The sequence below is a fragment of the Rana temporaria genome, chromosome 2, assembly GCF_905171775.1.
Source record: "Rana temporaria chromosome 2, aRanTem1.1, whole genome shotgun sequence".
Lineage (NCBI taxonomy): Eukaryota > Metazoa > Chordata > Amphibia > Anura > Ranidae > Rana > Rana temporaria.
In genome coordinates, this window is record NC_053490.1 from 405,175,336 (window position 1) to 405,199,614 (window position 24,279).

General features: G+C 42.4%; 1 protein-coding gene across 3 annotated transcripts in view; it reads right to left on the reverse strand.

Annotated features, from left to right (window-relative positions):
- Window positions 1–22,611, reverse strand: part of TBL1X (transducin beta like 1 X-linked) — a 396,289-nt gene extending 373,678 nt beyond the window's left edge. For 2 of the 3 annotated variants that reach the window (XM_040338146.1, XM_040338144.1), the window contains exons 1-2: window positions 22,230–22,464; window positions 20,805–20,963 (exon numbers count right to left, since the gene is read on the reverse strand). The gene's annotated coding sequence lies outside the window, so the exon portion shown is untranslated. The other variant, XM_040338145.1, reaches the window with a different exon arrangement.
- Between the last annotated feature and the right edge of the window lie 1,668 nt (window positions 22,612–24,279).

Genomic DNA, 24,279 nt, shown 5'->3' on the forward strand with positions numbered 1-24,279 from the left:
CTCCCCAAGGTAATACATAAAACCTGGCCTGGCCTGTTAGTGGGCCCTGAGGACAGGGTTGATGACCACTGCATTAGATGACAGCCTTTTCCCAGCCCCGTCTTACTGACAGAGCACATGGCTGAGTGCTGGAGTCATCTGTGTGTGCCCCCTCCCCAGCCTGGCGCTACAGTGAGTGCTAGAGGAGCAAAGTGAAGAGAGGTGACTGACAGTCACTGCTTTCTCCTCTGAGCAGACTAAGAACTGAGTGATCACCGGTCATGAGATTGCACAGTTCTCTGGCTTGGGGAAGACATGGGATAGCTGCAGCCTCACACCAATGCTTTAGCATAGCGGTGAGCATGTGTGGTTATACCGGAATGATGCCTGCAGCTACAGACATCATTCTGGTGTGTTTTTTTTTTGCCAGTGTTGCTCTTTGTTGTAAAAGCGATCCTAGCAGCTAATTAGCCACTGGATGACTTCTATAGGTGGTGAAAGGGGGTCCGCCCTCCCGACACAGTTCTGCCAGCTGACCATAGAGATGACAGAGGACTGGAACATCCCTGATCATCTCTATAGTCTAAGAAACTGGAAGCAACAAGTATTTCATCACCTATGGTGTACCCAGGATGTAAACAAGCCATTGCTGGCTTTGGAAAGCATTGGATCTTGGTTTGATCGGATGCTTTTAAGGGCAGTAGAGTACCTATAACTGCCCATGCTAGCACACGGAATGTTGTTCATCCCTTGTGATAGCAATAAAGTTGCAATAAAAAAATGCAATACCCATTTTACTCTCTAGGGCCTCTGCTTAAAAAAAATATATATATATTGGGGGTTATAAGTAGTTTTGTAGCAAGAAAAAATATTTTTACAAATATATGAAAAGTATCAGAATAGGCCTGGAGCTAAAGTGGTTTCCTGTATACACTCCAGCAATGAGCACATACAGAAAGTTTACAGGCAGGAGTTTGGAATTAAAACATAGGGAGGTGATAAAACTATTGTAAGTATATCAAATGAATATGTTCTACACAGAATTTACAGGACAAGCGTTCAAATCCAGAATTAAAAATGGCATAAGAAGAAAAATAAATTCTTATAAAATTTCAGTTCAAGCTTACACTGTTTATACAAATGTTAGAATTCCCCTCTCAAGGTTTATTTTCTTAAGAACCACACGTCAAAGAAAAAAGTTCCTCTTTTCCTGTTCTAGCAATAAGTAATCTGATATTGCAAATTTTTAACACTGAGCACAATTAAAAATAAGTTTTGCCACAAGGCTCACTTTAGAGAAATGAGAAAAGAAACTTTCATTTCACTGTATGATGTTGTTGAGTATTTAAGAAACAAAATAAATGACAAATGCTACTTGCAACACTGATTGAAGGAGCTCACTATAGCAGCAACTTCTCTGGTTCTTTAGAGAATGCTACCTGGGCAATATACACAAATTACTTTTTAGAAATAAAAAGTAAACACACCTGCACTTAGTCAAGGATTAGTAATTGTTAATCAGTTGATAAATTATTAGTATGCAAAGCTGGAAAGCTGGTGGTGATCATCATATTGTTGTCAGTGAAAGGAGGCATTTACAGTGCCTTGAAAAATTATTCGCGCCCCTTGAAATTTTCCACATTTTGTCATGTTACAACAAAAAACGTAAATGTATTTTATTGGGATTGTATGTGATAGACCAACACAAAGTGGCACATAATTGTGAAGTGGAAGGAAAATGATAAATGGTTTTAATTTATTTTTACAAATAATATGTAAAAAAACGTGGCGTATTTGTAATCAGCCACCCAGACTCAAAACTTTGTAGAACCACCTTTTGTTGCAATTACAGCTGCAAGTCTTTTTCGGGATGTCTCTACCAGCTTTGCACATCTAGAGAGTGTGATTTTTTATCATTCTTCTTTACAAAATAGCTCATGCTCTGTCAGATTGGATGGAGAGCGTCTGTGAACAGCAATTTTCAAGTCTTGCCACCGATTCTCAATTGGATTTAAGTCTGGACTTTGAATGGGCCATTCTAACACATGAATATGCTTTGATCGAAACCATTCCATTGTAGCGCTGGCTGTATGTTTAGGGTCGTTGTCTGGCTGGAAGGTGAACCTTAGCCCCAGTCTCAAGCCTTTTGCAGACTCTAATGCCTCGTACACATGATCAGTCTATCCGATGAGAACGGTCTGAAGGACCGCTGTCATAGGTTAACCGATGAAGCTGACTGATGGTCCGTCACGCCTAAACACCATAGGTTAAATAACCGATCGTGTCAGAAAGCGGTGACGTAAAACACAACAACGTGCTGAAAAAAACAAAGATCAATGCTTCCAAGCATGCGTCGGCTTGATTCTGAGCATGCATGGACTTTTAACCGATGGTTATGCCTACTAACGATCGGTTTTGACCTATCGGTTAGGAATCCATCGGTTAAATTTAAAGCAAGTTGGCTTTTTTTTAACCTATGGTTAAATAACCTATGGGGCCCACACACGATCGGTTTTGACCGATGAAAACGGTCCATCAGACCGTTGTCCTCTGGTTAACCCATCGTGTGTACGAGGCCTAACAGGTTTTCTTCTATGATTGCCCTGTATTTGGCTCCATCCATCTTCCCATCAACTCTGACCCACTTCCCTGTCCATGCTGAAGAAAAGCATCCCCACAACATGATGCTGCCACCATCATATTTCACGGTGGAGATGGTGTGTTCAGGGTGATTTTAGGCCAAAAAGTAAAATTTTGGTCCCATCTGACCAGAGCACCTTCTTTCACATGTTTGCTGTGCCCCCCACATGGCTTCTCCCAAACTGCAAAGGGGACTTTTTATGGCTTTCTTTTAACAATGGCTTTCTTCTTGCCACTCTTCCATAAAGGCCAGATTTGTGGAGTGCATGACTAATAGTTGTCCTTTGGACAGATTCTCCCACCTGAGCTGTGGATCTCTGCAGCTCCTCCAGAATTACCATGAGCCTCTTGGCTGCTTCTCTGATTAATGCTCTTCTTGCTCAGCCTATCAGTTTAGGTAGACGACCATGTCTTGGTAGGTTTCCAGTTGTGCCATACTCTTTAAATTTTTGGAAGATGGATTGAACAGTGCGCCATGAGATGTTCCAAGCTTGGGATTTTTTTTATAACCTAACCCTGCTTTAAACTTCTCCATAACTTAATCCCTGGCCAGTCTTGTGTGTTCCTTGGCCTTCATAATGCTGTTTATTCACTAAGGTTCTTTAAGGGCTTCACAGAACAGCTGTATTTATATAGAAAATAAATTTCACATAGGTGGACTCTATTTACTAATTAGGTGACTTCTGAAGGTGATTGGTTCCACTAGATTTTAGTTAGAGATATCAGAGTAAAGGGGGCTGAATACAAATGCACGTCACCCTTTTCAGATATTTATTTGTACAAAAATTGGAAAACCATTTATCATTGTCCTTCCATTTCACAATAATGTGCCACTTTGTGTTGGTCTATCACAAAAAATTCCAACAAAATACATTTAAGTTTTTGATTGTAACATGACAAAATGTGGAAAATTTCAAATGGTATGAATGCTTTCTCAAGGCACTGTATATACAGTAAGTCCAATATGTTTTGCTCTGAAATCAAGGACATGAGCTTTTGTAGATTTCAGACACTATGGAGGATGAATGAAAGGTTGTATACTGATGTGAATGTACAATGTATGTGTAAAGCGCTGCCTAAATTGACGGCGCTATATAAGTACCTGAAATAAATAGTAAAGGACTTTATACTTAGCATGGAAATATCTTGCAATGTTTGATACTTGCTCTAAGGCATGACTTTTAATATTTTAAAATAGCTGGTAAGTTCCAAGAAAGGCCTGGGATGACCTAGAAATAAATCTTACAAATGGTGAGAGGGGGATTTGTGACCAACAAAGCTTATTTAACAGTCTTTCTAATGAAACCCCTATAACACTTCCAAATCATATAGCAAATTACTTGTGCGACTATGGTTACACATTTAGAATTAAAAACATTTTAAAACTCCCAACTCATTAGAAATAAATAAGTCATTGACCATCTAGGAGGAGGTACTGCCATGATATGTATAATATGGTTAATACAATTGGGTATCTATTTACAACATTTTGATTTAAATAGTAGACCTATTTTTGGAAGATGCTGGTTTAGATCTGGCTGGCCTGTATGGGTCCCACTGCAAAGTAACATGCTAAGACTGCTTATCTCCTTATTTGTGTCTACTCTGTTTCCAGTTTATATACAGGGTGGTGGGGCCCGCATCAGTCTGGACTTTTTTCTCAAGTTACACTAAAGCCTAGTACAAACGGGCTGAATGTGGGGCGTCATCGACCAGTTCAACAGAAACTGGCCTACATTTGGCCCATGTGTACTGAAGTTGTTCTAACTATCAATGGGAACTTATCTCAACAAGTTTTCCTTTAATACAGACCAGATAGGGTAATCACAAACCAGTGGAGTACACTATATCATTGCTATCATCACTATATAAAGTAGGTCCATCTGGAAGCAGAAGACAGCCAGTATCATGGACAGGAATCAGTGCAGCAGCAACCATTGTATCGGCCAGTGTTGGCAGAATAGTCCATGGATAGTTTAAAGACAAGTACATAACTGCCAAAGGTCAGGCGGCATTGGCCGGTTCAATAAAAAACAACCAACATTCAGCCCATGTGTACTGCAGCTGGATCCTGACAGAAGCCGGCCGTTTTCCTGGCTACTGTCAAAGGGACATGACCGGAAAAGGTCTTCCGAGCGACTCCCAATCAGCACTTTTAGCTAATGGCTGAGAGTGCTAACTGGAGTTTTCAGGTGGGGGCTGTTGCCCTAATATTGTATTGTTAGTACAGCGCTCCTCTTGAGCCTCTTTTTTTTTCAGCCCTGCTGGGTTGAATGGGGAAAAAAACTACTAGTGTGTACCAGGCTTAACATACAGAAGATGCCCATTGACAAATCTCAGCTTGAAACCAGAGGGTAGTAGAAGAAATGAGATGAAATGACTATAGGCTGGCCAGTTTTAAACAAACCTCTTCGAAAAGAAAGGATTGCATTTATATATATAATTCTGTAGAAATAATATGACAAATAAGTCTATCAGAAATACAGTTATTCAATTAATAATAGATACTTTCATTCTATTCTTTTTTTTTTTTTCAATTTAAAAAAGTTCAAAGAAGAATTATGATGTCTGTGGAATATGATAATGAGTTGCTCTTATGTGATATACATGACATTCTATACTGTATGTGCAACAAGGAGCATTCCATTCTGCCCAATCATATTTCTGTTGACTAAAGTTAGATTCGTGAATACAAATTCTAACTGGCTGCTGCAATTTCTACATTTCTTTTTCATATAAATGAAAAAAAAATTGAGTTTGGCACACTGCAAGCAAACATCTTGGCTCCTTTATACTATGCATGTGATGTGCAGAGGCTGTAATGAATATCATAGAACATCAAAAGATATACTAGCAGGAAACACTGTGTAATAACCAAAGGCAATTAACTTTGACCTAGTTTTTCATTTGTAATATAACTACCTAGGTTTAATTATCTAGCTGCTTTTTTTTTTACAGTTTTACGGTAACTGGAGCCAGCTATTACCTTGTCATACATTTTTAATATATAAATAAAGGATCATAAAGGACAAAACAAATTAAAGGGGAACTAAACACCTGTGTGAGAAGGCACTTATGGCTGCAGCTATTTCTCAAACTCATATACCGGTACTACTGCAAATTCTGAAGCAGTGAAGCTAAAGCTATTCATTAGTTAATGCCCTAGCATGGGTCTTCAAACTATGGCCCAGTTGTTCAGGGACTACAATTCCCATCATGCCCTAGCCAAGAGTTTTACAATGCCTTATGGGATGTGTAGTTGAAGATCCATGCCCTAGACCTATGATGCAAGTAAGGGCTCTATCACACGGGACGGATCCGTGATGATCCGTGATGATCCGCCCTGTGAACCTCCGCTTGCTCAGCGGGGATCGCTCTGCTGATCCCCGCTGAGCCGGTGGATGACAGGGCGTTCCCGCACACTGTGCAGGGACCGCCCTGTCAGATCTCCGCTCTCCCCTATGGGGGGATCAGATGAACATGGACCGTCTGTCCGTGTTCAACCGATCTGCAGAATCGTTGGATTACGGACCCGGATGAACATACGCTGACACCCGCAATCTCATAGGGATCAATGTAGGTCCCTTTTTCACCCGTAAACGGATGGATGAAAAAGCGGACATACGATCCGCATGTGTGAAAGGGAATGGCTGCTTTAACCAATGCTTTGGTTCAGGAGTTATTATCAGACAGCCTTTAATCACATTCACATTTTTAATGCATGTTGGATCTGATGAGATAACTGTAGATGTAATTAAAAATGTAGGCTTCAAAAGCTTTGATGGATATAAAAAGCCCTATGTATAGCCTGCAAAATGGAGGATGCTTTAACCTCTATGAGGTTATTTTATGATCTCTGCGTCCTACTGATGACATTTCCCTTCACTTCTGGAGTTAGGGAAGCAACAAGAAGTGAAAGAAAATTTCCCCAAAGAGGGGCAAGTTCACATTTTAGTTGTTTGCAGAATATTGTCAACATTGGTAGATTTTCTCCAAACAACTTTAACATTTTCTGCTTCGATGACTACTAGAATCATTAAAGTGGGAGAGGATAAAATATTCCAAAATGCTTTGGGGAAGGGGGAGGTGGGCCAGAACTATAAATTAAAGTGCATGTAAACAGTAACTATGAACTCCTCTTATTTGTTTCTGTTTTGGTCTGTTACATATGCTACTGACAGTGTTTTATTATATCTGTTTGTCACAGGCAATAATAGAACTACCATTTAAACCTGTCAGAAATATTTTGAGCAAATACATTTCGATGCTCTGTGCCCTCCCCATGTGAATGAGAATGGGATACATTGGGGGAACATTTTACCCCCCCCCCCCTTCCTGGCCTGCCAGGCTGTATGCTCATATAAGGGTCTGGTATGGATCTTTGGGGGGACTCACACCGTTTATTTGGCATGGGGTTCCCCTTTAAATCCATACCATGGCCTGTATGGGTTGGGGAGAACTCCACGCTGTTTTTAAAAAAAAAAATGTTTTCTATTGCCGGCAATAGTATTGCATTGCTAGCAATTAAAAAAATTTTTTTTTCTTTATAAACGTAAGTTTTGCTACAGCAAGTTGTATACACTGTACAGATGTGCCACTAGGCAGACTAGGGGGACCCCCCAGACACTATCTTTAAAATAAATTTTAATTTTTATTGTTTCACTTTAAGTACCATTAAACTCACTGCACCTGTAAAAACAATATTTTTTTTTTTAAATTGTCCCCCAGGGCAGTACCCGAGGCCCCATAACCTTTTTTTGACCAATGACTTACATATAAGCCTTCAAAATTGGGACTTTTGAGTTTTCAAGTTCGGGTCCCATAGACTTTAATAGGGTTCGCGTTCGGGTCCAAACTTTTTAAATGTTCAGGAGTTCTGGTGCGAACCGAACCGGGGGATGTTCTACCAAACTCTTTTAAACACACATCAGATATTTTGGGTCTGGAAGCATAATGCAGTTCAGGATTTACCACAGCTACAGTTGAACCCATCTCAACAGCTAAGCCCTTTTTCCAAGAAATTCCTGAAAGTAATGACAGTGATAATTTTCCCGTTGTATAGTTTTAAATGAAACATTGTCATTTTAATTATAGTATGCAATATTAACATCATCAGCTCATTCAGACTCATTGAAGAAAAAAATAGGCAAGCTGCCCACTAAACAAACAATCTACATTTTATGGAAGAAGCTGTTATCCTACTATGCGGTTCAAGAAAAGTAAGCATGTACATACAGTATGTGCATATATCAAAGTTGTCAACATTTTCAATTATTTAAAGGAACACTAATCCCAGTTGTTCCCCCTTTTCTGACTCTTGAAATGACTTTCAATGCTATGTAGATTATACTAAGGAGAGTTGACAATCTCCTCTACAGCAAGGGGCGTAGATGCTATGTCATGGCCGTAAAATGGTTATTATTGAGCCCACAGTTGCATTTGTAAGATTTTTTGTGGGGTTAGTATGCACAGCAGAGAAGACTCTCTAAACTCACCTACTGTATACATTTACACAGGTAGAAAAGTAGAAAGAACATTTGTGGTTAGCACATCTCACACTGTTGTTGTGTTGGATTTGATTCCCACCCAGGATATCTGCATGAAGTTTGTATAACATGGTTTCCCTGTGGATCATCCTTTTTTTACCATTGTCTAAATAAGGTAGGTAGGAAAAATTGCTACCTCCAGATCTGACTCTGGAAAGTGGTTGTATGGCTGGGTCATGAATGTTATATACTAAGCTACTTGGTTGACAGAATGGTTTATATACAGGTACTCCTTAATGTGCTGTAACTTTTTTGATATCATTCTCTAGTAATATTAAGAAAATCCAGGAAGTAATATTTAAATAGAGACAAACCTTCTCTCTCTCTCGTAACTGAATATAGCGTGATCAGGGTCAGCATTGGGAGGAGCAAGGAAAGGATGTTCCAGAAGTTAGTGGAGCATTATGTTAAACATAAGACCAAGGAAAATAAATGCTGATGGCCAGAAAGAACAGGTTTGCCTTTGGTCTGCCAAGAGGTAGCATGTTGATCCACTGATGGGAACTCTGAGGCCTCGTACACACGACCGAATATGTCTGCTGAAACTGGTCCGCGGACCAGTTTCCGCGGACATGTCCGACCGTGTGTAGGGCCTACCGGACCGGATTCCTGGATGAGCGGACAGGTTTCCAGCCGACAAAAGTTTCCTAGCATGCTAAGAAACTTGTCCGCTGGAATCCTGTCCTTTGGACATGTCCGATGGTCAGTACGACTCATCGGACATGTCCGCTGGGCCGAGAACCCGCGCATGGTTTCGAAGCATGAACTTCCGTTTTCATCGGACATGTCTGGTCGTGTGTACGAGGCCTAAGAGGAGAATGAGATATGAGGGGTGAGATTTTGATTGCATAGTAGATTGTGCTGCTATCAATCTAGCCAATCAAGAGCCGGGACCCCGTGGAGAGAGAGAGTCAGCACCTCCACGCGGAGGAGATGATTGGGCTCAGTTTTTTTAGGCAGACCTGATCGGAAAGCTACGTGGCATTCTTTGGGTGGCTGGATATAAACGTGTCTATTTTCATTTATATATCACATTCTGGATTATCTGGTTCTATTGTTGCACCGACTGACTGCCCTCACACCATTTGTGGATACAAGCGGATTTGACCTTCTGCTAATTCAGAGGTCCACCATATCTGGTAAGAATATGGACTTGTTGGTGGAGGAACAGTCACTCAGAACAATTTGAATTGTGTTTGCCTTCTGAGGTGTCTCCACCTTCTACTGTTGAGAATCCATTGGCTTCTTTATATATGTTTATGGACTCATTTGCTTATTGTGCTGCATTAATTTTACTTTTTTACCCAAACATACCAACCATGACATTATCAGCCGGGAGTTTGCATGCTCTCCTGTGCTTGAGTGGGTTTCCTCTTACAATCAAAAGACATGCTGGTAGGTAAGTGTATACTGTTTAAATTGGCTTAGTATGAGTATGTATGAATGTGAGGTAGGGACCTTAGACTGTAAGTTCCATGAGGTCAAGGACTAATGTGAATCTGTATTAAACTGTACTGTATATGTAAAGCACTTCATAAATTACCAGTACTATAGAAATACCAATAATACATTAAAAACAAATAAATAAACATGGCAGTCACACTTACATTACAAAGGTCTTTCGTGTACGTTACATACAATGGCATACTCCAGGTGGCCAATCTTTGTATGTTTCGTAGTACTTTAAATACCCCTGACTTTCCAACTCTATACACTGTGCTGTACATTGCATGTTCCAGGCTGCTCCACTTTGTACTCTGTTCTGTAAAGGACAGAACCTGGGTTTACTACACCTGGACACTGTATTGTACATGACATGATCTGAACTGCCTCACTCGAATGCTGTATGTTACATACTTTGGAATAAGCCACCCGTGCACTATGCATGACATACTCCATGCTACCCCATTCTGCACATTATGCTGTTTCTGACATACTCTGGACTGCTCCATTTCATGCACTTTGCTATATAGGACCAGGGCTTTTTTTCAGTAGGATCACGGGGGAACGCAGTTCCGGCACCTCCAGCACTAAATGTATATAATGGCAAGATGTACTGGGTTGTGCTACAGTGTCCATTAATGCTGGTTGCTGGGGGATCTATTGTTTCTAGAGGGGATCTATTTTTGCAAGGGGGTATTATTGTTGCTGGGGAGGTCTATTATTCTATTGTCTCTGCTGGGAACCTATTTTCTCTTGATGGGATCTATTTTTTTTTTGAGGGATCTACTGTCGAGGGAGCAGCCTATTGTAGCTGGTTAAGCGGGAACAAAAATTGTCTCTGGACAGCCACACTCTGATAAAATTGTAGCCTTAATTAAAAGAAGGACAGCACTACAAGTCACAGCAAAGTAAAATAAATTAAAATAAAACCCAACTGCTTTGCTAAGTGCATTGCCTGCACCTGAGTTATCTGCAACGGTGGATGTTCGTTTGGGTTCCCACCTGGAGCGGCTATTCCCTTTCCTATTATAGCTGGTTGCTGGGGGGTCTATTGATACTGTCTGTTGGCAAGAATCGGTTGTTGCTGCCGGGGTCTATTGTTGCTGGGGGGTATTTTGTTGTGGGTGGTCCATTGCCGTTGTGGTGCTCTATGGTTGCTGGGAGGGGACGTCTATTGTTGGCTGCATGGGATCTATTTTACTGCTTTTCTTGTTATCATTAACAAATGTTACTTAGTTCTGTATTCTCTAAAAGGGGTGGTGCTGGGAGGTGGGTAGGGGGTGGAACCAAGAAACGGTGCTCAGAGGTGGGTAAGGGGCTGAGACAAGGGGTAACTCCAAAAGGGGGAGTTCCTGCACCTATCCTCTAAGGAAAAAAGCCCTGTATAGGACACATCCTCTTTGAATACGGCATTGCATGAGACATATTTCAGTCTTCCCTATTCAGTATGATGTATAATAAATGACATTCTCCTCACGATTCCTCTTTAAATGATGTGCTCTGTGTTATATACTCCGTGTGGTTAATAATCATTTTTCTCATATTGCTAGACAGAAGTTATTGGTACCCCTGAGACTTCTAAATTCTACCCAATGGACAGGCACACAAAAAATATCTAATGTACATTAATAAGAAAGTTTTTATTTTTATGTTTGTTGAATTTTTTTTACATCAGTGTTTTCTTTGTTTGCAAGCGTCCTTAGCTGAAAATCCAATCACACAGGAGCACAGAAGAAAACAATATGCACAGTATGACAGCAGAGGGTGGAAATATACCAATGTTTAGTGAAAACAAGCAGTAACCACTGACAAGGAACCCATTCTGGCATTTAAAATGTGGCATCATTCTTGCTCTGTAAAGCCATTATAAATCCATCTTCACCAATGCCAAAAAGGTGGTTTGTTATCACTGGTGGAAAATCCCACTGTAAGTGTTTGAAGTTATACAGTATGTTGTAAGTGGAACAGGCTCAACCGGTATCAGTAGTGGTAAACTATGCAAGAGACAGAGACACCTAGTAGGAACTGCTGTTTATTTGCTGGCTTGCTGAATAAAGGTGCATGTCCCCGGCACCTTTATTCAGCAAGCCAGCAAATAAACACTGTTTCAATGCAGGAGTGCTGTGCATAGCATAAAGATAACAAACAACATTCACGCCACTAGTTAAATTTGTGCCAGTCCCTGACTAATAGGATGCCCCTTATACAGCCATCACTAAATGGCCGCCCGTGGTCCAAACACAGACCGAGTGACGTTTCTGTGTGGACCGTCACGTGCACACCTCTGCCTCCTGTGGGGACAAATGATGTAAGAGGGCACACTGATGGGAGACACCAGATGTAAGGAGAATTTCTGATGAAGAAACCTAATGTAAGCGGGCACTCTGATGGAAATATCTGATGTAAAGGGGCACTATGATGGGGACACCTGATATAAGAGGATACTCTAACGGTGGCAACTGATTTATGGGGGTAGTCTGATGGAGGCACCCAATGTAATGAATTACTGTGGTAGAGGCGCTGATGTAAGGGAGAACACTAATGGGGACATTTACAGAGTATTGGAGGAAACAGTAAGGCCCCATACACACAAGAGGATTTATCCGCGAATACGGTCCAGCGGACCGTTTCCGCGGATAAATCCTCTCGAGGATTTCTGCGGATTTTCATGCGATGGAGTGTACTCACCATCGCATTGAAATCCGCGCCGAAATCCTCTGGCGATGACGTGTCGCGCCGTCGCCACGATTATGAAGCGGCGACGTGCGCGACGATGTCATATAAGGAATTCCACGCATGCGTCGAATCATTACGACGCATGCGGGGGATCCCTTCGGACGGATGGATCCGGTGAGTCTATACAGTCCATCAGACCAAATTCCCCGCGGACAGAATACGCGGTGACGTGGCGGCGATGATGACGCCACGACGTGCGCGCACCAGGAAGTTCAATGCTTCCACGCATGCCTCGAATCACTTCGACGCATGCGTGGGATTTCGGGCCAGCGGACATGTCCGATGAGTCGTACTGACCATCGGACATGTCCGACGGACAGGCTTCCAGCGGACAAGTTTCTTAGCATGCTAAGAAACTTTTGTCCGCTGGAAACCTGTCCGCTAGGCCAGGAAACCGTCTGGTCGGCCCTACACACGACCAAACATGTCAGCGGAAACTGGTCCTACTTGGACCAGTTTCAGCGGACATGTTCGGTCGTGTGTACAAGGCCTTAAACCTTGGAGTCCTTCACTGTGTAAAGGTGAAAAACCAAGATGACATACACAAACTGCCCACAATGTGACCATTCAGTGCCTCACAATATATATATATACATAAAACAAATAACAGTCATTTTGTGGATTTTGTATCTTGTATTCAAGACTTTTATTTTGTGGCAAGCCTCATGTCTATAAGTAGTTATCCCGGTACTTCAGCTAGGGAAAATCCCGTTATTTTAAATTAGCTGATTTGGCTCAATCTGTGTGCTTTAGAATATATTTTATGGGCACCTCTGGCCAGAATAATATTTCTGTCTTCTGCTCTGTTCCAGGTCATGTATCATGGGTACACTGAGGTACACACTCTGCAGGGACAGCAAAAACGAGAACCCAGCTGGAATGAAATGGAAGGCAGGAGAGCAGCTTGGAACAATGTATTATACACAGGAATGTGTTGCTGGCAGTTAGCTGCATGAAGTTTGGGAAAGTGTTTGCTAGTTCTACCACACTAGGCCATGACCTATATTGGCCATGCAGAATTCTAGCCCATTGTTTACCATACAGAAGGCAAGTTCTTGATTAAAGTAGATAAAAATTTAACAAAATGACATTTTGTTTGCTAAACCAATATACATCACTAGCAATGGCTTTTTTAAAATATAAAATACTTGCTTTCACCCTTGTTTTTTTTATCCTGTGTTACATCATAGTGTTGCCGATAGTCAGCACTCCACTGATTGATGCAAGGCATTTCTCAAGGTGCATTCCCAGGTGGCAACAATGCACTAGGCCTGTCTATTCTGTGTTGAAATGGCAATGTGTAGCCTCCATTGGAAGCCCACATGACAGGGAGACAATGCAGAAGTGTAATTGAGAGACAGTGATAGTGTCACCCTATAAAAGAAAGTGCCCTTCAAGGTGGGACAACCAGGTATTGTTTTATGAAAGCTGCAGATGTAAAAAAAAAATAAGCATGACTTGGAATTGGAATTACATTACATTACAATAAAATAAAGCATATTTTTATTATTGGGTTTACATATACTTGAACAGTATGTCATGGCCAAATTAGGTCAATGACGTCTCCCGTCATAAAGAAAATGATGACCCAAGTTGGCGAACTGGCCACTTATGGCCAGAACAGTATGGTGAGTGAGAATGGTTAGTGAGTATGTTCGGAACAACTTATTTAAAAATCAGACCTTGGGTTGTGTGACTGTTCTTGTATCTAGTGCGCACTGTTAGGTACAGTATCTTCCAACACAAGAGTCCATGGTCTCTGATATGGCAATATTGTCTTATTATTTGGAAAAATGCAATATGAAAACCACTCTTATCTCTTGATGAGTATCAGTGGTGTCCTTAACACTGTGAGAGTGTGTGAGGACAGGAAAATGTCTCCCTTCCTATTATGGCCCGTACACACGATCAGAAAATTGTTAGAAAAATACCGCTTCTGAAACAACCTTTTCATAATCTGATCATTAGTACACAGCTTTCGAGAGCCAATCATGACAATTTATGCTAAATTATTTGATTGAACAAGCAGGACATTTTTTCTCGTAGGATACCAGATCGTACGATTTTCATTTAATCAGTACAATAGAATACAAATACAATATAATACATGACATCACATCCAAAATTTTATTCTGTGGTACGAGAATTTTCATAACTTTAGTATCCTCTTTATTTCGATATGAGACTAGCATGCAAAAAAAAACTGATGCTCATTCATCCGATTATTTCATTGTGTGTACCAGGCATTGGTTTCTAAGTGATATCCACATGTCTATGGCCAGACATGCATTGAATCATGGCCAATTCAGCAAGAAGTTCAAGCTGTGGGTGGCCCAGTCAGCACTGGAAAATTGTAGGTCGAACAGTGGGTACTGCAGCTGTCTAAAAACAACAGCCAACAAGGAAATATTCTACCATTTATGCTAAAATCTATTATATTATAAATATATGCCTGTGTGGCTAGCTTTAAGCCTTGTACACACAACGGTTTTCACGACGAGAAGACTGCCATTTTTTATATTGGTCATGAAAACCGGTCGTGTTATGCTCCCTAGCAGCTTTCTCGACGATAAAACTGACAGCAAAAAAATTTAAACCAGCTCTTTTTTTTCTCGTCGCAAAAAACGGTGGTGTGTATGCTTTTTCGAGGGGGAAAAAAACGTTCATGCTCAGAATCAAGTATGCAGCCCAAAAGCAGCGCAAAGGGTGGCACCATTTGAAAGGAACATCCCTTTTATAGTCCCGCCGTATGTGTTGTACGTCACCGCGCATTGGTCGGACTTTTTTTTGCATGAACGTGTGTATGCAAGTCAGGCTGGAGAGGAATCACGTTGAGAAAAATGTTGTTTTTTTCCTGCCGAGAAAAATGGTCGTGTGTACGAGGCTTTGGGGTCAACAAATAACAACTTGTTTTATTGAGTTAAGACTAGTGGCAAATTGGCATCAATGCTTCTGTTTAGTGTGTTAAACAGGCTATTCAAAGTATCAGTCACAAGGCAAACAGACACGCGTTGACATATGTATGGGAAAAAAAAGGTATCCAAGCAATAACAGATGGACTCAGACAAGGCTAGAGTATCACTGGAGCTGGCAACATTCTGCAGGTAGAGCAAATAATGCATTTACATTTTTACCATGTAACATCATATTTGGAATGAAGGACCCTTAGTATTTCATAAAATTTTGAAAGCAATCTACCAAAGTCATAGTGCCATATTCAGAAGACATCAACACATTTGTCACAAAATACAATGTTGCCACATTAATATTCATATTCTGTATAATGGTGATTCCAGATAAATTGTTTGTGTGACCTCTGACAGTGCTAGTGAACGTTTTTGACAGCTTTTAGCAGGTGCATCATGATCCCGTAACATTAAAAATGTTGGTGCTGATCATTAGGGGTGTATCTACCACAAGGCAAACAAGCTGCAGGCATCACCCCAGTATCATTTTTTAGAGCCAGCAGTCGGATCTCTTGTAATAGCAATCGGAGCGGCTTCCTAGCCACTCGATTGCTATTGCAAGCAGTGGGAGGGGACATCCCCTCCTCCTCCCGTCACCTTTTGCAGCTCTCTCGGGCTCTCCTGTCCCACCGGGAGACCCAATTGACCAGCCCGCACTTCCACTGGCTGGCCGGACAGCCAAGCAATGCCGGGATCAGCTTTGATCGGCTGTTCATAACAGTAAACTGGAAGCAAAGACATGACATCACTTCCGGTTCACTCAGAAACCATTGACGCCAGTTTTTAAGAATCTGAAGCATTCAAAAACACAGATCTTGGTGTTTTGAATGCTTTTAAGTGCAGAGGGATTTGTGGTCTTTTAGACCCTAGATCTTTCCATAAAGGGTACCTGTCACATGCCTATTGCTGTCACAAGGATGTTTACATTCTTTGTGACAGCAATAAAAGTGACAAATAAAACTGAAGCAACAGTGTAAAAAATATATATATAATAATTTAAAAAATTAAAGTGCCCCCCTGCCTTGCACGCACGCAAACAGCGATTGTCCCACACATCTGAGGTATTACCGCGAACGTCAGATATCCTCTGTATATCTAATTGGTAACCTGTAAAGGCTTTTAAAACGGCGCCTATGGAAAGTAAAATTTACGTTGTTTGCACGAGCATACACAATTTTAAAGTGGCTGGGATGGGACAAATTTAGATGGGGGTGCCCGATTTTAGTCTTGCCTAGGGCAGCACAAAACCAAAATACACTACTGCGGAATGGGCTTAATGTGGCAGGATCTCATAGCTTGCCACTGACTTGTTTAACAAAACATGTATCCCTAATGTGAGGAATGCTACGCTAAGACTTTTTAGCATGCAATACTCCAACTGCACATTATTATAGTAATTTGTATTAAATGAAAAAAATCTAAATAAATAACAGCTATATTAATTAATACTCGGTATATTTTTTATAGTAAAGTGACTTTTAAAGGTAGACCCCATGCTACAGTATATAACAACATAGGGGCAGATCCACATAGAAATAGATGGGCGCAGCGTATCAGAGATACGCTACGCCGCTGTAACTTACTTTTGGCCGGTTCGAATCCTGGAAGAATTTGCGCCGTAAGTTACGGCGGCGTAGTGTATCTCTGGTGGCGGAATTCAAATCGGCGATTAGGGGGCGTGTTTCATTTAAATGAAGCGCGTCCCCGCGCCGAATGAACTGCGCATGCTCCGTTTTTAAATTTTCCGCCGTGCATTGCGCTAAATAAAGTCGCAACAACGTCATTTTTTTTTACTTAGGCGTGAATTACGTCCATCCCGATTCACGGACGACTTACGCAAAAAAAAATAAAAATTCAAATTTCGACGCGGGAACGACCGCCATACTTAACATGGCAAGTCAAACTATACGCCGCAAAAAAGCAGCTTCAACTATACGCCGGAAAAAGTCAACTAGAGAATGCGACGGCCGCGCGTACGTTCGTGGATCGTCGGAAATAGCTAATTTGCATACCCAACGTAGAAAACGACGTGAACGCCACCCAGCGGACGCCGAAGTATTGCATCTTAGAATCACGTTGCAAATACTCCCTACGATACGACGTCACAATGAGTACGACGTGAAACCTCACTTACGCCCAGCCCCATTCACGTACGACTTACGTAAACAATGTAAAATCCGACGGCACTTCCGACGTCCATACCCTAAACGACTTAGACCAGCTTTTTGGTCGTTCGGCCATGCATTCACATGGGGTCACGATTCATTTCAATACAACATGCCCACTACCAGCCTACTTTGAATTACGTGGGCTTACGCCGGCCCATTTACGCTATGCCGCCGTAACTTAGGGAGCAAGTGCTTTGTGAATACTGTACTTGCCTCTCTATGTTACGTCGGCGTAGCGCATATGAGATGCGCTACGCCCGCTTAAACATACGCCTCTCTACGTGAATCTGGCTAATGGCTGTTATGTACTGTATCTTGGAGGCTGTCTTTACAAGTCTCTTTACTATAAAAAAATATAGCAAGTATTGCGTGTTTATGGGATGGTAGCACCAATAATGCGTGTGAACGTCACCTAATAAAAAACTTTCACTATCTATAGTAAGAGTTATGTCAATCTTTTACATAACTGTTAAAGATGAAGTCAAAGAACACAACTAAATACACAATTTTAATACAAATACAGGAGCCAGTATGCCTTGCAAAGGATTTGTATTTTTGTCCATCCAGTCTTGTGATTTAGCCTTGCCAGACAATAGCGCAGTGGCGGTTGGTGGTATATTTTTTTGGGGGAGCAGTAAACAATGCACCACAGCCACGGGTCACCCTCACGCCCCGTGGGCCGGTCAGTCGGTCACAAAGCTGTTAACACTGCACATTGTACGGCATGCCTGCCTACTGCAGCGCCATCTCTAGAGAGGTCATGCATAGCCTGCGGATGCACGATGCAATCTCTGATACTTGTGGTCCCCCTGGGATTGTACAGGTCAGGCTCAGTAGACACCCCGGGGACTGTCGCTCCTCTCTGCCCATACTCTGCATTGTTCTGATCAGCAGCTCCTCTTCTGTACAGCTCCACTCTCTCTCCGAGGCCGCAATACTCTCCAGCAGCTCCAGCACCCAAGTCACTTGTGAGACGACCCTGGACATGGACTCTGGGTCGTACTGCTCGGTGAGGCTCTGCAGCTCAGAGCCCAGTCTCTTAGCCATGCTGTACACATCCTCCAAGGACAGAGCAGCAGGAACATGCCACCATACCATCCCCTCCCTCCTCCTAGGCCAAAGGGCTCGCATCTCCTTTCAGTCAATCAGAAAACGTGTCTAAGCTTCCTAATTGTCCGGGAGGAGAATTAGCTTGACAATAGCGAATATTCATTCGCTAATGTCACACAACTGGGTGAGCGCAGTGCGCTGCGCCCCGAGCCTGGGCAAATTTGTATCCAGTTCCTAAAGTACCACCCCACCCAACATCACATTATCTAAAAATTGAAGAATCCGCAGCCGCTGTTTGAGTATTCAGGCTGTCAGAATATAATAGCCATCAGTGGAAAATTCGTCCACCCCACGCTGTTTTGCGTGGATGAGGGATCAATCAATTACGCCACAATCATTTCTGTTAGGCCTCGTACACACGAACGAATATGTTTGCTGAAACTGGTCCGCGGAACAGTTTCCGTGGACATGTTCGGTCATCTGTACAGCCGACCGGACCGGATTCCCGGCCGAGCGGACAGGTTTCCAGCAGACAAATGTTTCTTAGCATGCTTAGAAACATGTCCGCTGGAAGCCTGTCCGTCGGACATGTTCGGTCGTCTGTATGACTCACCTGACATGTCCGCTTGACCTTCCAGGGTCACGCACGTCGCCGCATCATCGTCACGGCCACGGCGCGGCCACGTAACCGCGTATCCTGTCCGCGGGGAATTTGGTCTGATGGTGTGTACAGCCATCAGACCAAATGATCCCAGCGGACATGTCCGATGAAAATGGTCCGCGGACCGTTTTCATCGGACATGTTTGCCCGTGTGTACGAGGCCTTAGGCTAACTTCTGTTGAAGGGGTGTGACCGAAAAAGGTCTGCTGATCTGCTCCTGATTAGCACTCTCAGTCAATGGCTAAGATCGCTGACCGGAGTGTCAGAACACAATGTATAGCAGGGGAAAATGATGTACTAACATTGTATTGTACTCAGCCCTCCCTAATAGCTCAATCCAGCAATGTGCATGAGACCCAAGGCTCTCCCTCCCGATTGGATGAGATGTAGTAGCAGGAGCCATTGGCTCCCACTGCTGTCAATCACAGCCAGTGAAGTGGGAGCAGGATGCTGGTGAAATAAGATCAGCCCTCTCCCGCTTTACCGGCTGAGCAGTGCTCTCTCTGTCTTATGATCGCAGAGAGTCAGCTCTGGAGCAAACATGCACAAGTGCCCCCACAGCAAGCGGCTTGCTGTGGGGGCACTCAGCAAGGGGGAGGAGACCACAGCACCGGCGGAGGACCTGGGAAGAGGAGGATCGGGCTGCTCTGTGCAAAAGGCACTGCACAGAGCAGGTAAGTATGACATGTTTGTTGTTTTTTTTTTTAATAAAATGTATACCTTTACAATCACTTTAGGATGATTTAGTAACTTCCAGTTTATTAATAATAATAATAATAATAATAATAATAATAATAATAATAATAAACAAAATGCATCACAGTTTGTAATTGCAAAAAATGTAGCGCTCATGCAACATCGACCTTTGCCATACTTGCTATTTTGTTAAAAACAGTAATAATTATAGAAATAATTCAAAATATAAAATGAAAAACACAATAACAGAAGTAACTATAACCAGAAAGCATGCAACAAGTCGCTTCCAAAAAAATAAAGTACCATGTGATTAACACGATAAAGCACATGTTGTATTGTGGTCTGTCAGTCTGCATTATGAATTTGGTACATGAGGGCGGAACTTCCTGTATACAAAAACATAAAAGCTCCATAGGCAACAGCATAACAAAAAGTACTGTAGATCATTCTGACTTTTGACGTAAGGGATCAAACGCTGTCTAGAGCACACCAGCCATGAATGGGATTCCCCTCCCCCACTCTGAGGCTTGAGGAAACTCCAGTCACACCATCTGCAATGTGAATACCTGGCATTTTTTTGCAGTTTAAACCCTTTCCTGCCTCATTTTTAAAAGAAAATAAAAAAATTACTTGTGAGAAGCTAATGGTCTGCTAAGCCAATCCCATCCCCCACTACTGTAGTTCTGTAAATTGCTCAATGACAATAATGAAGCAAGGCTAAGTGACAACCTAAACGCACAAAAGGGTTGTACAAAATGTAAAGACATATGGAGAAGACACGTTGCCATTACCAAAAAGGGAAGTTTAGCGTAATGACACAAGGCAGCTCAATCTATTTGCAGGACATTGTGCACTAGGTACAGTGAGTGGGGGATGGGGTGCTTAAACACCACTCAAATGAATGGATAATCTCACTTACCTCACACTGGACGTGGGTCCAAAACACAACGCTTTAGAGCTCTGAAAAACCGGTTGTTTTAGTCCTTAACTTCTTGCTGGAACAACACTGTCAGCACACTGACTTTTCTTTTCTTCTCACTAACTGTGCATGGTGGTGGTAACTCTCCTTTTGTAGATCCTGGGTTTACAAACCAAAAAAAAAATAAAAAAAAAAATTAAAAATATATATCTCAACGGTGATCTTTTTTAAAAAAAAAAATCCTCCAGAATAAAAAAAAAAAAAAGAAAACAAAACAAAAAAAAAATATATAAAAACAATCCTTGATCCCAAAGCCAGGCTGCAAAGCCAGTGGAAAGTTTTAGCCTTTATTATAAGTAGGGTGTCTTTATTTTTTTTATTATTATTGTGGTGCTCTATTCTTGCTGTGACAATCAGAATGTACAGCTAACTAGTTCATTAGCAGAGTTAGTTAGTCTGTGTTTGTGTGTGAGTGAAGCTCCCACAGACACAGCAGCAGCAGCTCAAAGAGGGGGGGAAGAGAGAGAGAGAGGGAGAGGGAAAGAGAGCGAGAGAGACTGGCAGGGAAAAAAAAAAAAAAAAGATCCACACACATATATACAGAAATTGAGACACTGAGCCAGTGACCTCCTAGAGAAAAAAAAAAAAAAACACAGCCACTGACCTGAACTTGAGAAGCAAAAAAAAAAAAAACGAATATTTTCCAACTACGCTTTCTCTGAAAATATACACGGGAAGATTTTAACCCGAAGCGCTTAATTTAGGTGCATCGTCTCAACGCTTCTTTTATTTACAAACATTGCAGCTTAAAGTAAGAAAATGATGTTGAAGCGAACATTAAAAGAAATGCACAAAAAAAAGAAAAAAATTACGCCAATCTGTAATAACAAAGAGCAAATCCCACATTCGTCGACGCTTGAGTGGGGGAGGGGGGCACTATAGTTGTCATGTGCATCTGCAGATACTGACGTCTTTATATATATATATATATATATATATATATATATATATATATATATAGATATCTATATATCTATATATAGATATATATATATACAGTATATACAAGCGTGTTTGTATCTATGTACATGTACGCAAACAAATGTAGATATATTATATTTATACATGTATGATGTATATGTTATAAGGCCACTTGAGATTGTTGATATATATATATATATATATATATATATATATATATATATATATATATATATGTATGTAAACAATCACAACATTAACACGTTATACATACTAGAAATGCTTGCATGTAAAACAACAAATAAAGCATCAAACCAACAACAACATATACAGCGGTAGCTATACAACACAATATCATAATGGCTTCACCGGTGTGACATTATGTGACATTAATGCTTCATGTCGTGCCTCAGATACACAAAATAGGAAAATTGTTGGACTTACAGCATCTTCCAAAATTGTGATTCAGCAGAACGGATATATACTAAAAAATTGTTAGTCTATGACCCAGAAAGTCTTATTGTTTTTTCAGCAGATTTTGTGTACGAGCCTTGTCTGGTTCTTTACAAGTTAGCACATTTTTCTTAGATCCTTACACATTACTGTGGAAGGAGGAAAACAAATAAAAAAAAAAGAAAGAAGAGTGCCTTAAAAAGCAAGCATAAGTACATGATGCAACATTGCCCTGATTACATGTGCTTCCCTTCCCCCATCGCTTGCTGGTGGGAGTGCTGTTTTTTCCGCCTGTAGGGTCACATTGTGGTTGATTGATTCTCCTTTCGCCTTGCTCAGTCATTCAGATTTGGAAAGTAAATAACAAGTTGACATCATTACAGCTCTCTGCATTACTGTGACACATTCCTCTGCTACCACGCAACATCTAATAGAAGCGCAGAAAAACAGGAATAGCTGTCTACGCCCTGTAATCTTATTCTGTGTTTTAATACAGTGGAATTTATTCATTTTCACTGCGGATGTTCGATGTTTTTAGGCAATGCCCTTGACCGCACATCGAGACAGTCGTATTAGGAAGAGGTTATGCTTTAATAAGCAATATAGAGAGCCCTCAAAATTGGAAAGAGGATAACATTATATTTAACTTCTTGGAGCCCCTGGCCATTGTAAAATGACGGCCACAAGGTAGCTCTTCAGGTCCGGGAGGCCGTCTATTGACGTCCTCGACTCCTCCGGCCACTAGGGGGCGCACGAGCGCCGGCGTCGGCGCGCGCGTGCTCGCCACGTCACTGTGATGCCCAGGGCCGTCTTAATAGCATCATGGGCCCCAGGGCAAAGTTACCATAAGATACCCCTTGTATTGTGACCCCACTACATCCCCATACGTCCCAACATTTAAACAATTCACTGCTGGACATTCTTTATTTAAATTTGTCATTGAAGTTGTTGAGCGGGGGTGATCGGAACGAGGTTGTTGAGCGGGGGGGGGGGGGGTGAGGGCTGCCGCACGGGAACGGGTGCCGCTGCTCAAAGTTGTCTCTTACCTGTGCACAGCTGTGCTGTTCTCCCCTCAGACAGGGTATTAAGTTGCTGAGCGGGGGGGGGGGGGTGGTGCCGCGGATCGGATCGGGTGCCACTGTTGTCTCTCATCTGTGCACAGCTGTGCATATCTACCCTTAGACCCCATGCTCCTTCTTCTTGCAACCCATTCGCGGGACTGCGGGAAGATGCAGCCTGTGCGCGGAGTTCCTGCAGAATCCGTGCTGGTTGGGAGGTATGCATCCCTGATACCCCCTACACTGTGGCCTCTCTACATCCCTGATACTTATAGCACTATAGCCACCCAAGCTTCCCCAAGCATTGCTACCCCCTATACACCCCAGATCCCCCCTCAGCATTGTTTTCCTCCCATACACCATTGATATCCCCCAGCACCATTATTCCATCCATGTAGTACCCCCTTTTCCAGTGGAGATACAGTGCATGTAAACTTTTGGCTCTGTGCCCACCTCCAGCACTGCACTCATCTATACCAATCAAGCAGGCAGAAGGCGGGGCGGAGGAGGAAGCATCCCTCCGGGCATTCCAAGCCTTTCGGTGCACAGTGCTGGACAGCTGGACTCACCATGACACCATCCACAATGCTACTTCCGCAAATGGTAGGATCTCAGTGCTGCCGACTCAGCAGCTCCCACTCCAGCTCCTACCCTGCAGCCTTCGAGTCCCGAGCATTCAAGCTGCATGGGGCGGGGGTTAGAGCATCACTGGTGCTCCGCCCTGCCCCTCCCTGCTGGCTGTAAAAAATAGGCATCGTTCTGCACAGCGCACCACAGCCAGCCTGCTTCCCCTGTGTATATATCACTCTCAGTGCCATCATGGGGCCCCCCAAATTTGTGGGCAGCGTGGGCTCAAGAACCAGCTGATTTGGGGAAAGTGCAGGGGCCCCCTATGCAGCTGGGGCCCCTGGGCAGTGCTCAGGTGTGCCCTCTCATTAAGACAGCCCTGGCGATGCCGATTTACCCACAATCGTCCGCTACAC